At 50.0% G+C, this 12,102-nt stretch overlaps 1 protein-coding gene and 1 pseudogene across 2 annotated transcripts in view; one reads left to right on the top strand and one right to left on the bottom strand.

Moving 5' to 3' along the window:
- LOC143695956 (uncharacterized) overlaps positions 1-12,102 on the bottom strand; it is a 758,734-nt pseudogene that overhangs the window by 616,842 nt on the left and 129,790 nt on the right. The window lies entirely within an intron of this gene.
- The window catches only part of LOC143695900 (uncharacterized), a 139,118-nt gene that overhangs the window by 104,793 nt on the left and 22,223 nt on the right, over positions 1-12,102 (top strand). The gene's annotated exons all lie outside the window — the stretch shown is intronic.

Genomic DNA, 12,102 nt, shown 5'->3' with positions numbered 1-12,102 from the left:
CGGGCTTTGCTGAGGAGAGGTGCGCGGTGATTGGTTAGTTCAGCTCGAGAGAGGCGGGCATTGCTGAGGGGAGACCTGCGGTGATTGGCTGGTTTGGCATATCAGAGGCGGGCATATCTGACGGGAGGTGTGCGGTGATTGGTTGGATTGGCGCACGGGGAGGCCGGTGTTCCTGAGGGGAGGTGATTGGATGGTTTGGGGCGGGGTGTCCGCTATTGGCTGGGAAAAGTCCGGGAGTTTTAAGAGAACATTCCCGGTTTTCTGGGGAAAACCTCTCAGATTATTAAGGAAAAAATCCTGTTTTTTGAAGGAGAAACATTCCCTGATTTTTTGACGCCACATGACCCCAAATAACCCAAATAACCCCAAAACACTCGAAATAAACCCCAAATAACCCTAAAAAAACCCAAACAATACCTAAAAGTCTGCCAAATAACCTCAAACAAATCCAAATAACCCCAAAAAACAAAAAAAACCCCTCAAATTAAACATAAAAACCCCCAAATGATTGCAAGTACACCTAAAAAAAAACATATACACCAACATAAACCCCAAGAACCCCAAATAATTCCAAATAAGCCCAAATTAACCCAAATAACCCAAAATAATTCCAAAGAACCCCATATAAATAGAAATAAACCAAGTAAAACCCAAGATAAACCCCAAATAGTCCATAAATACCATAAATAAACCCCAAACAAACCCTAAATAAACCCAAAGAAACCCCAAGTAAGCCCAGTTCCTCCCGTCCCCACCCCAAAACAGATCCCGACCAATCAGAACGCGCAGTACTGATGACAATCCAGTTGCTGGGCAGAAACTCAGAGCACCGGCCGCGCTCAGCGATTTTCAGCGAATCCGCGCCCGGCCCGACTCTGACTCATCAGTTGCCAGGCACAGTCAAGGCCTCTCACTGCGTTCAATAATCAGAGACTGCGCGGGGTAATTTCCAGCCAATCAGAGCGTGTCTCGCTGATGACTCATCAGTTGCCAGGAGCGGAATTTGGGGACCGGGGGAAGGTGACCCTGAGGATGGGCTGGGGGCCCCAAATTAATCCAAAACGGGGTCGGGACCCCAAAACGGAGCAGGAGGGGCCTGGAGCCCCCAAAACCAAACACAGGGGAGGGGACTGGGGGAACGATTGGAAAGGGGAAGGAGAGAGGGGAAAAGAGGGGGGTGGGACCCCCAAATTGAGCTGAGAAGGGGATGGGACACCCTAAGTTGATCTGGAAGGGCGGTGGGACCGCCAAACAGGATGAAGCCAATTTTGCTCCTGGAATATGTAAAGTAGTTTATGGATATGCAAAAAGTCTATGAATATGCAACAGGCTGATGTCATGGGAGACAAGGACCATCCAGCAAAGGTTGTTATGGCCACTGAGACCTCCGAGTTATTTCCGGGACACCCCTTAATTAATCTGGTTTTAATTCCATCAGTCTGTTGCATATTCATAGACCCTCATGCATATCGACAAACTCATTTATATATTTCAGGAACTATTTTACATGTTCCGTCATTGGGAGTGTCTCCCCATTTCAGGAGCCTCCACTGAAATGGAAAATGTAAACCTCCTCCCTTAGAAGACAAAGAAGAAGAAGAAGAAAAGAAGAAGGAGAAGGAGAAGGAGAAGGAGAAGAAAAGCTGAAATTTTGGGAATCCAGTGGGAAAATGGCTGATCCTCTGGGAATCCATTTCTTACCCCCCAAAGACAGGGCAAAGGCAGGGCAGTGGGGTTTTTATAGGGTATCCCAAGGGTGGAGTTGGGCTTTGGGTCAGGGGAGGAGTTCTTAGCAACACAAGAAGGATGAGATCAAATTCCTGCCTCTTAGCAACAGCAGCATTCCACACAGAACATGTCCCTAAATCCTAAATTTCCTGTAAAACAACTGAGAAATTATGGAACTGCAGATATATTCGATCAATTTCCTTCATCTAACCCAGTTTGGAGAGTTTTTCAAGGATGAAGGTGAAGCAGAGGAAAATTAAGGCCAAACCAAAGGGCTAAGCAGCCAGGTGTGTTCCCAACATGGATCACAGGGAATGTGAGTGACCAGGGCTGTGCCCAAAGTGCTTCCTCCAGTGGGGGATGGAGCTGGAGCAGCACACGAAGCTCTGCCCACACTCGGGGCACTCCCAGGGCTTCCCTTACCGGTGCCTCCGTTGGTGTTGGGTCAAGTGAGAGCTGCTGGAGAAGCTCTTCCCACACTGGGGACACTCGTAGGGCCTCTCCCCTGTGTGGATGCGCTGGTGGGTGATGAGGGTGGAGTTGTGCTTGAATCCCTTCCCACAGTCAGGGCATTGGAAGGGCCTCTCCTCTGTGTGAATCCGATAGTGCAGGAGGAGATGGGAGCTGGTCTGAATCTCTTCCCACACTCCCCACACTCATAGGGCCGTTCCCCAGTGTGGATCCTCTGGTGCACAATCAGGTCGCAGTTCCACCTGAAGCTCTTCCCAATCTCCCTGAACGTGTGGGGCTTCTCCCCATCATGGAGCTGCTCATGGAGCACCAGCTCTGACCTCTGGCTCCATCTCCGGCCGCCTTCCCGGCCCAGGCTGGCTCTTTCCCCCTCACATCCTTGCCATCTGCGTTTGCAGCCCCTCCTCGTGCGGCAGCTCCGGGCCTTTTCCTCCCCGTTGGCTTCCTGCGCCGTGGAGCCACTCAAAACGGCCTCTGCCACCAGGTTCTGCTGCGGGCATTTGTCCTCCCTGCTCTCCATGCTCAGCTCCTGCTCTGGGGGAGGAAGGACAAGGACAGCATGGGATTTGCCTCCGTGCCACAGGCAAGGGCAAGGAGATCCCCCCAGGGCTGAGCTGCAGCCGGGGGCCCTGCTGGGCTGGGAGATGGAGCAGCACAGAGGGGAAAGGGGCACTCATCGCCAGCTCGGGGCTGTGCACAAATCACAAACAGGACTGGACTGCTAGGAACGTGTCCTGAGCTGTTTTATTTCCCAGCATCTGTCTCATTACTTGGTTATGACAATGGTAAGTTGCCAGTAGCTCACATCACAGGTAGCAAAGAACTTCATGTTAAAACTTACTTTAAAAGGTTTTTGACCAATCACGCAAAGCAAAGCCATACTGACAGTAGTTCTATCCAAGCACTATAAGCACATTGACGGTTAAAACAATGCTCCCTTATTTCAAATACAATACCTGCTTGTAAGCCTTAAAACACAATGCACAGAGCTCCACTATTAAGCTTGGAACTTCCTAATATCTTTCTAGATACACTTTTCTGCAGGTTAGGGAGTTATTCTAGATAAGTGTTAATGCACAGACCATTGTTCTATTTCTCCCTACTTTCTACTTCTTATATAACTTTTCTGCTGACCAATCTTATGGTTACTGCAAAGCTCTAATCAGTTCTACTGTCTCTGAGGCTTGTCTTTTGAAGCTTTTCCAAAACCCTCTGATTTTAAGCATTCGAGAGACACTGACTTCCTCCTCACCTCCCTCAGTGTCCCAGGGCATCTTCCTCTTCCTCACAGCCTCCCAAGTGTTGGCAATGGGAAATCCTGGTTTGGGGAAAACAAGGGATGAGCACGTTGAGTTTGATGGTTCCTCTGCCCGAGTCCATCTCTACAAGTCAGCAGCCATCTGGGCTCCAGAAAAACCTCCCAAACACCAAGATTCAGCCCTGAAAAAGCCACCCAGGAGTTCCCTGTCCCTGGTCCCTCCCCTCTGGTGTTCGGGGGTTCCACCCTGTCCCAGCTGCTGGGGGTCACACTTGGATTGGGGATCCCCCTTCTCCTCGGTGCCTGCCCTGCCCAGGCTGCTGGCAGTCCCAGCAATCCCAGAAGCTCCCCCCGCTTCGCTCTCCCCATTTCGGGATGCTGGGGCTTTTTGGGCTCCCAGGCTCCCTTCTCCCCTCATTCTCTGCTCTGGGCTGCAGCGGCTCCAAGGAGTCCCCCCTGCCCCTCTCCAGGCTCTTGAGGCTCCTGCCAATGGCGGCGCTCCCCCCTCTCTGGGCTCCCCACTTTGGGCTCCTGGGGCACACAGGGCTCTGCTCCTCCAGGCTGCCTCTGCCGGCAGCCGCCACCGCCACCGCCACCCCCCGATGTCCCCCCAAGGGGCCTTTTCCGCTCAGCCTTGGACTTCTTCATTCTCCAACATCCCCCCAAAAACCCAACCCAGGGACCCTCTGGATATCTGGGCCGAGCTCCCCCTCCCCGCTCACCGGCACGATGGGGGGGGCGATGATCCCACAGGTGGGGGCTGCGAATTCAGGCAGGGATCGAAGGCGTGGTTCCCTCAGTTCAGCCTCGATCCGCTTTTGTCCCTCCTCTTCCATCCCTCCTCCCCCTGCTCCTCCCCCCAGCCCCACCTCCTTTTCCCCCTTCATCCCTGCCCTTCCCTCCTTCCTCCTCCCCCAGCAGCAGCCACACCCTCGGTGCCCGTTCCCGCAGCCCTCGCAGCCCACGGCAGGAGCGGGGATGGAGCCGGGACGGGTCGGGATGGGCAGCGCGGGGCTCTCGGCTGCTCCCAGCCGCTGCGGGCGGGGGGAACCCGGCCCGGGCCAAAGGAGAGGCAAACTGGGCAAACTGGGGGCTGCACATCCAAACTGGGCCTTGCTGGGGACCCTGCCTGGCCACTGCCAGCCCTTGGGGCTCCTCCCGGCACATCCGCCAGGGGGGAACGCACACAGGCCTGGGGGATCCCAGCAGTGGCAGCACTGCCAGGGACTGGGCTGCACTGGGACCGTACTGGGAGTGACTGGGGCTGTACTGGGCTTGTACTGACATCATACTGGGATCATACTGGGAGTGACTGGGACTGTACTGGGCTTGTACTGACATCATACTGGGATCATACTGCCATGCCAGGGCACACTGTGATTGCACTAATGGAGAGTGGGATCATACTGGGATCATACTGGGATTGTACTGGGAGTGAGTAGGAGCCTGCAGGGGGCAACTGAGACCATGTTAGGGGCAAATGGGATATACTGGGAGTGACTGGGAGTCACTGTGAGCAACTGGGAACATACTAGGACCAACTGAAAGGAACTGGGTGCATACTGGGGGTGATTGGAAACTGCTGGGCTTACACGGGGGTGAACTGGGATCATGGCTAGAGGTGACTGGGATCATACTGGCAGTGAGTGCCACTACACTGAGGCTGACTGGGAGTGCTTGTGAGCAAATGGGATCATACTGGAAGGAACTGGAAAGATGCTGGAGATAACTGGGGTACACTGGGATATACTGGGAGCGACTAGAAGGAAAGTGAGGGTGAAAGAGAGCAACTGGAACCATGTAGAGCAAAACTGGTTTATTCTGGTAGAGACTGGGAGCACACTGGGCTCATCTCTGGATCATACTGGGAGTGACTGGACTAATACTGGGAGTGACTGAGTGTCACAGTGAGCACACCCTGCACAGCATCCCCCATACTGGGCCTGACTGGGAGCAACTGGGAGCAAATGGCATCATACTGGGACTCACTGAGTTGATTGAGGAAGCAACTGGAACCATGCTGGCGGCAGCTGAGACCATGCTGGGAGAGACTGGAAGTAAGTGGGATTATAATTGTGAAAAGTGCATATTTTGTGATTGGGTTTTCGCAAATATGAAAATGAATATTATACATCTTGTGTTAGAAACTAATGCTGTATTAATTCTCTTAAGAAGTGGGTTAAATACAGTTTTAGGTTATTACAAAATATTAAAATAGAAACTATGCTTGGTAAGAGACTTTCTTTAAAGAAAGGACTTGCAGCGAGATAGCAGCCCCAGGACACCTAAATCATTCAGAGAAAAAGAATTTATTGCCCTCTTATCAGAAGAAATGAACTTCTTCCCGCCTCGAAGGCACTGTTAGGATTCAGAGGAAGAAGGTGGCACTGACCAGAATCCCCCGTTTGAATGGAATTTATGCATCATGTATGAAGTGTACGAATATGCAACAGGCTATTGTTTTTAAGGGTTAATCCTTTGTTAACAGGTGTCCTTTTTAGGGCTTGTGCTGCCCAGAAAAAGGTACCCGGACTCCATAACACTTTGTATTTGTTGTCTCATATTGTCCTAATTCAAATTGTCCAAATTTTTATTAGTCTAATAGTATTACTATTATGATAATTATTTTATTACTATTAAACCTTAAGAATTTTAAAAACAAGTGATTGGCGTTTTTCACAATTTGGTAGCAGAGGATGGTTACCAACACCTCACTGCCGGTGCTTTAGGAGAGTCAGAGTGGGGAAGGTGCCCCCTGCCCTCTTCAGCAGCCTCGCTCTGTTTGCCCTGGGGTGACCGACAGACGCAGGTTATGATGGACAAAAGGAGACAATAAAACAAAGACAAGGGAAAAAGGCTCCCTACAACCATGGCAATTGGCCCCCTAAGAGTAGTAATGTACACGAAGAACATGGGAAGGAAAAGGGATTGGTAAGTATTTCTCAGGGGGGATGAATGTGAGTGAATGAGAGGCGGGCTGGTTGTGCCAGACCTGCCAAGTGAGTGCTGGAGTCTCCCATGCTGCGTTTCTGACTTTCCGCGGTAAGTGGCCAGTAAAGAGACAAAGTGAATGTTAAAAGGAGTGAGAGAATCCCCCGGGGTAACTGGGACTGGGTCTCAGAGAGGGGCTGGACCCCTTGGAGGAAGGGAGCAGAGGAGTTTCCTAGCCCAATCCACTAGGAAATGGGACAAAAGGGGCTCCTAAAAACCTGCTGGGTTGAGGGATTAATATTCCAAGAGCATTCAGGGTTAAGCAAAATTCTGCCGGATTGAGAATATGCTCAAGAGCATCTGGGATTGGACAACACAGGTGGATTGAGAAATAAAAAAATGCCCAAGTGTTGGGGAAGATGAAACAGGAAAGCCTTATAAATATGATTGTCTGGCAAAAGATTTTGACAATATAGAAACTATAAGCAAGATTGAAATCAAAGCAAGCTTTGAGATACCTCAGTTACTGAACAACTGGAAAACAATGGTGTGGCCCAACTGAAGGTAATCCCCTTTTAATGAAACAATACCCTCTGCTTGCAGACAGATCCAAGGGTCAGAGCAGATCCTGCCAGCTTGGCAGAAGGGGTCCAAAGAGGAGTTTTTACGGTTTAAAATGTAACACAGTGTGGTAATGTAATGATTCTTATAGGCTGTACATAAATGCTATAGGACGTGCATCTTGTACTAGATTGGCTAGTGAGAAATAGAATATTCAACACAGAAGATTTATTGAATTGTAATGGGAACCTCACTCTCTTACACTTTTACCCTCTTACTCTCTCACCCTCTCATCCTCTCTACCCCTCTCTTCTCTCGGGCCTGCTCCAGCTGTGCCTGGCAGCTCCAAGCAGGGCCCTGCACCCGGGCCCTTTGCAATAAACCGCGAGTTCCAGGGCCTGGCTGCAGAGATCTCTCGTCTCCGTCCGTCCTGACTGTCCTACCCCCCGACGCTCCTACACCCAAGAGCATCTGGGGTTGGCCAACACAGCTGGGTTGAGGAAAATCCAATAGCACCAGGACTGGCCAGAAATACCTAAACTAATAATAGGTGATGTGAAAGTAAAAGGTACCTTATTGTTGTTGTGTGTGTGAGAGTGAGTCACACACAAAATCAGCCTCAGCTTCCCGGGCAGGTGGGAAGGGGGGGCTGTGGAAAGAGGAGTGTGTGACCCACAAATAAGCCATTGTCCCTTGGGTGGGTGGGGGCTGCGACAGAGCATGTGTGTGACTGCAAACAGGCCATTGTCCCCCCGGGCCTGTGAGGGGGCCGTAGCTGAAGAGTGTGAGTGACACAAATCAGCCTCACAGGTGAACGGGCACCGGAGGCAGCAGAGTCAGGGCCCTCCCAGGAGGCCGGGAGATACTGAGACCCAGAGGCCAACGCCAAGGGGAGGGGGCCACAGGGAGCCGCGATTCTCTGTCAACAGGGATCCACTTTGTGTCCTGAGCGTGTGAAAGAATGTGTGGAAGTGAATGAGAAATAGAAGCGAGTGAATGTAGACAAATGAAAGTATATGTAAGGTAGATTGTGTATTTTAAACCTCACTATATCTCCTTGGAGGGAGGTGGATTGCACTGAAAGTAGTGTGAGAAAAAGGTTTTTTATTTTTAAGTGTGTAGTTGAAAGAAAAGTGGTATTTAGGTTGTTAGTGAAAGTGAAAAACAGAGGCAGAAGATGAATAGATAAGATCTTGAAAAATGAGACAGAAAACCAGTAAGTTGGATTACAGGGAAAAAAAAAGAAAAAAAATAGCCCTTTGGGAGTTATGTTAGGTAACAGAGATACAACTCCTTGCAAAAGGAGAAAGTACAGGGTATGTAGTAGTTGATGGGAAAAACATGCAAACTATGGAAAAAGGGAAATTAACCTTAAACTAGTAAGCTCAAACTCGTGAATTATATACTTGAAAAAGAGCACTAGAATATTTAACACAAAATAAAGGAACCATATATACTGATTGAAGGTATGCCTTTAGCGTAGTACATACCTTTAAAAATTTGGAAAGGAAAAAGATTACTTAATTCAAGAGGAAAAGGTTTAGTACATGAGGAACTTATTTCAGAGGTTTTAGAGGCATTAAAATTACCTAAAAGACATAGCTATAGTACATATTGAGGAACCCCAAAAGGGAAAGACCCCAGAAATAAGAGGAAATAATTTGGCAGATGACGAAGCCAAGGATACAGCAGAAAGTGGAGCTGAGTGAGTTATGTTAATATTAACTCCAAACGAGGAAAAACTGGAAATTCCAAAGTTTAGGGAAGCCGAGAAAAAAGAATTAAACAAGACAGGAAGTGAACAAGATAAATCAGGGAAATGGAAACTTCTTGATAGAAGACAATTACTTAGTAAAATATGCTTACTAGGAAAATATTAGAAGACATGCATCAGAAAACCCACTGGGGTACTCAAGCTTTGTGTGATCATTTTCTAAGGAACTATGGGTGCACTGGGATTTTTGGAGTAGCAAAGCAAGTTACTGAAAGATGCTTAATTTGCCAAAGGATAAATAAAAAGGTGATGAGAAAAACAACATTAGGAGGTCGTGAGTTAGCTCGTCGACCATTTCAAAGTATATAAGCAGAAGTTTAGATTTGTTAGGCTCTGGATTTATTTGTAAAAAAACCCGTTTAATCTAGAAGAAAGAGAATATGCCATAGGTTAGACAGGAGATTTTAGGAGAATAAAAAACTTTAAAGTATCGGAAAGCCCCTAGACAAAACAGGAAGAGAACAAGGGGAAATGAAAGGGAGGGGAACAAGAGGAAAAGTCAGAAAGAGAGTGGGATCCTCTGCAGCTCTTGCCCCCTCCGTTGGCGGCCGAGGCGCCTGTCCCGGGTCCCGGCTCGCTGCCCGCCTCAGCTCCGCCTGCCCCGGTTTCCATCCCAGGTGCGGGCTCACTGCCCAGGGCAGCTCCACCTGCCCCGGCGCTGGCGGTGAATTTGTGTGCCCTGCTCCCACTGCCCGGCCCGCGGCCGCTCTGCCGGCCATGCTGGGGAAGATGGGGGTTGCTCTGTCCTGCCGCGTGGGCCGAGGTCACCGCGCCGACCGCACCGAGGGCGGGTCCCAGCCATCCCATCCCCGGCTGCCCTGCCCGTGCCAGCTGCGCTGGGCACCGCCGCTGCTGCTGCCGGGGTCTCCCACCTGCCTTTTCTCTGCCGGGAGCTGCCGGATCAGCCGCCATAAGCCATGTGGGGGCTGCCCACGCTCCGGCTCGGTCTCCACGGGAAGATCCCCCTCTGCCGATTCCGGCAGCAGACCCTGCCCACACTCCGACCGAGCCTCGGCGGGATATCCTCCGTGCTCCAGCGTGGCTGCTCTGGGGGCTGCAGGGGGATCTCTGCATCCCCATGGATCTGCAGGGGGATCTCTGCATCCCCATGGATCTCTGCATCTGGCACCGCCGTTTTTGGAGGCACCAGGAATAGGCTGAGCTCTGCCTGAAGCTCTTCTCACAATCCCCACACCCTTCCCGGCACAGGGAGGCTTTTACCTCCTCACAGCTCCCCAGGCTGGGTTGGCAGCCCCTCCTCATGTGGGATCTCTGGGGCTTTTCCTCCCCATTGGATTCCTGCCCTGTGGAGCCGTTCCAAATGGCCTCTTCCACGAGGTTCTGTGGCAGGGATTTGTTCTCCCTGGTCTCTGTCTGCACCTCAGTGCGTGAGTGAGGAAGGACAAGGAGAGGAAGAGACTGGGAGAAGGGAAAAGGAAAAGGCAGGAGGAGAGGAAGGAACAAGAAGGAACAAGGGAGGAAGGAGATGGGAAAGTTACATAGATGGATGTAGGACAGAATGAGGAGAAGAAGGAGGGTGGACAAGGAGAAGATGGGATTTGCCTCCATGCCAGAGAGATGGGGAAGGAGATCCCCCCAGTCCATCCCTGGCAGGATGGCGTTGGCAGTGAGGCTGTCCTGCAGCAATGCTGGGCTGGGAGATGGAGCAGCAGGGAGGGGAAAGGGGCAGTGATTCCTCCTGCCCTGCCTGGCTGTCCCAGTCTGGAGCATCCTGGCGCTGCCGAGGCCCTTGGAGCGTCCGGCACTCAGGAGCCCGGAGCTCACGGCTGCTTTATAAAGCTGACAAAGTCGGCAGGATGGGTCTGGGTATGATCTCAGCAAACTGGGTTTATTGGTACAGGAGCAGGGGACAGAGCTGAACAGGGTCCAGGCACAAGGACAGGGTGCAAGCTGAGGGCACAGGGGGTTTTTATATGGGGTAGTGAGGGTGGAGCTGAGGGTCAGGGTCCAATGGATATGGGGGAAAATGTGCAAAGGAGGGGTTAAGGGTCGGGACAGCTAATAGGGAAACAGGGGCAGAGGAATGCAGTAAACTGGGGCCAATGGAGGGACAGAGAGCTAGGGACTAATCAAAGATGGGTAATAGGGGTGAACTAGGGTAATTAGGCCAACAGGCCAATGGGGTAACATAACTTTCCAAAAATCAGCATGTGCCGGCAAAGATCTATAGGAGAAGCAAGCTTTTCACCATAACCTTGAAATCTATTCTTCTTATTAGGGACCAGTCCTACACGGGTGGGAGATTGAGACTCCCATGGGCCTCCACACCAGTGCATCTTCCTTTTCCTCGCAGCCTCCTTCTCCTCCATCCAGACAAAGTTTAGGATTGACAAATCCTGGCTTTGGGGGAAGAACAAGGGGTGAGCACCTTGGCTTTTGTGAGAAATGAGCCTCACTCTTTAGAATTTTTGAAAGTTTAATAAGGAATAATAAGGGACAAATCAGTAACAGCACTGGGTGTTGGCAATGGCCAGAGGCACACTGGTTAACCACAGCAACTCTTCTTGTCTAGTTTCTCCGTTGTATTGTTCAAATACATATTCATAATGATTATACATATTCAAACATTTCCTGGAACTCATTTACATGTTCCAGGAATTCTTTAGGTTGGTTTGACCCCCAACTTGCCTTTTTAGAGCACGTGCAGGAATCGTGGATTGCTGTTTTGAGGGTTGTGTGTCACTGCCTCACAAGGGCCCCTGTTCTGTGGTTTCAGCAGGTGACAGTTATTGACAGTGGAAGGGTCAGTGGCAGGGGCCTCATCACATCCCTTCCTTAGATGTTATCTGACCATGCAGACGCTTTTAGCTATTTCCACAAGTACTTTAAATGAACATTAGCTATTTCACAAATATCTCTGAGTTGTTATTGTCAGTTAGTTACAAAAATAAAAGCATTAGTTCTTATTTCACAACTACGGCTACTTCTGTAAAAGTTAACATTCTAATGCACAACACATGGCATCCACTTTAATATTTTGCAAAAGCCAAAACTATAATGTATGTTTTCCACACTGTCCACTAACTAAAATATCATCCATAAATGATGTTCTGAGGATATGAGCTACACAGGGGCCAGGGCATTGGCCACAAAAAACTGACAAATTATACTATAGCAAAAGCAGTGAAAAGTGATTACAAACTGTACTATATCAAACTCATTGTGATTAAGAATATTTTGCAGAAGTCAATACCTAATAGCAAAAGCCAGCACTACCTAGTTATTTATAACAAACCCAGGGCAGGTTTTTCCCTTGCATGGAGCACCTGGGCCTTCCCCGGGCCCCTTCTGCCCTCCTGCAGAGCCGGTGGCATTTTCCAGCACACACAGTTTGTAACCAAGAGCCGGGTGCAGCCGA

The sequence above is a fragment of the Agelaius phoeniceus genome, chromosome 27 (assembly GCF_051311805.1).
Source record: "Agelaius phoeniceus isolate bAgePho1 chromosome 27, bAgePho1.hap1, whole genome shotgun sequence".
In the NCBI taxonomy this organism is placed as follows: Eukaryota; Metazoa; Chordata; class Aves; order Passeriformes; family Icteridae; genus Agelaius; species Agelaius phoeniceus.
Note: the sequence above shows the minus strand (reverse complement) of the source record. Positions and strands in the feature narration are given on the sequence as shown.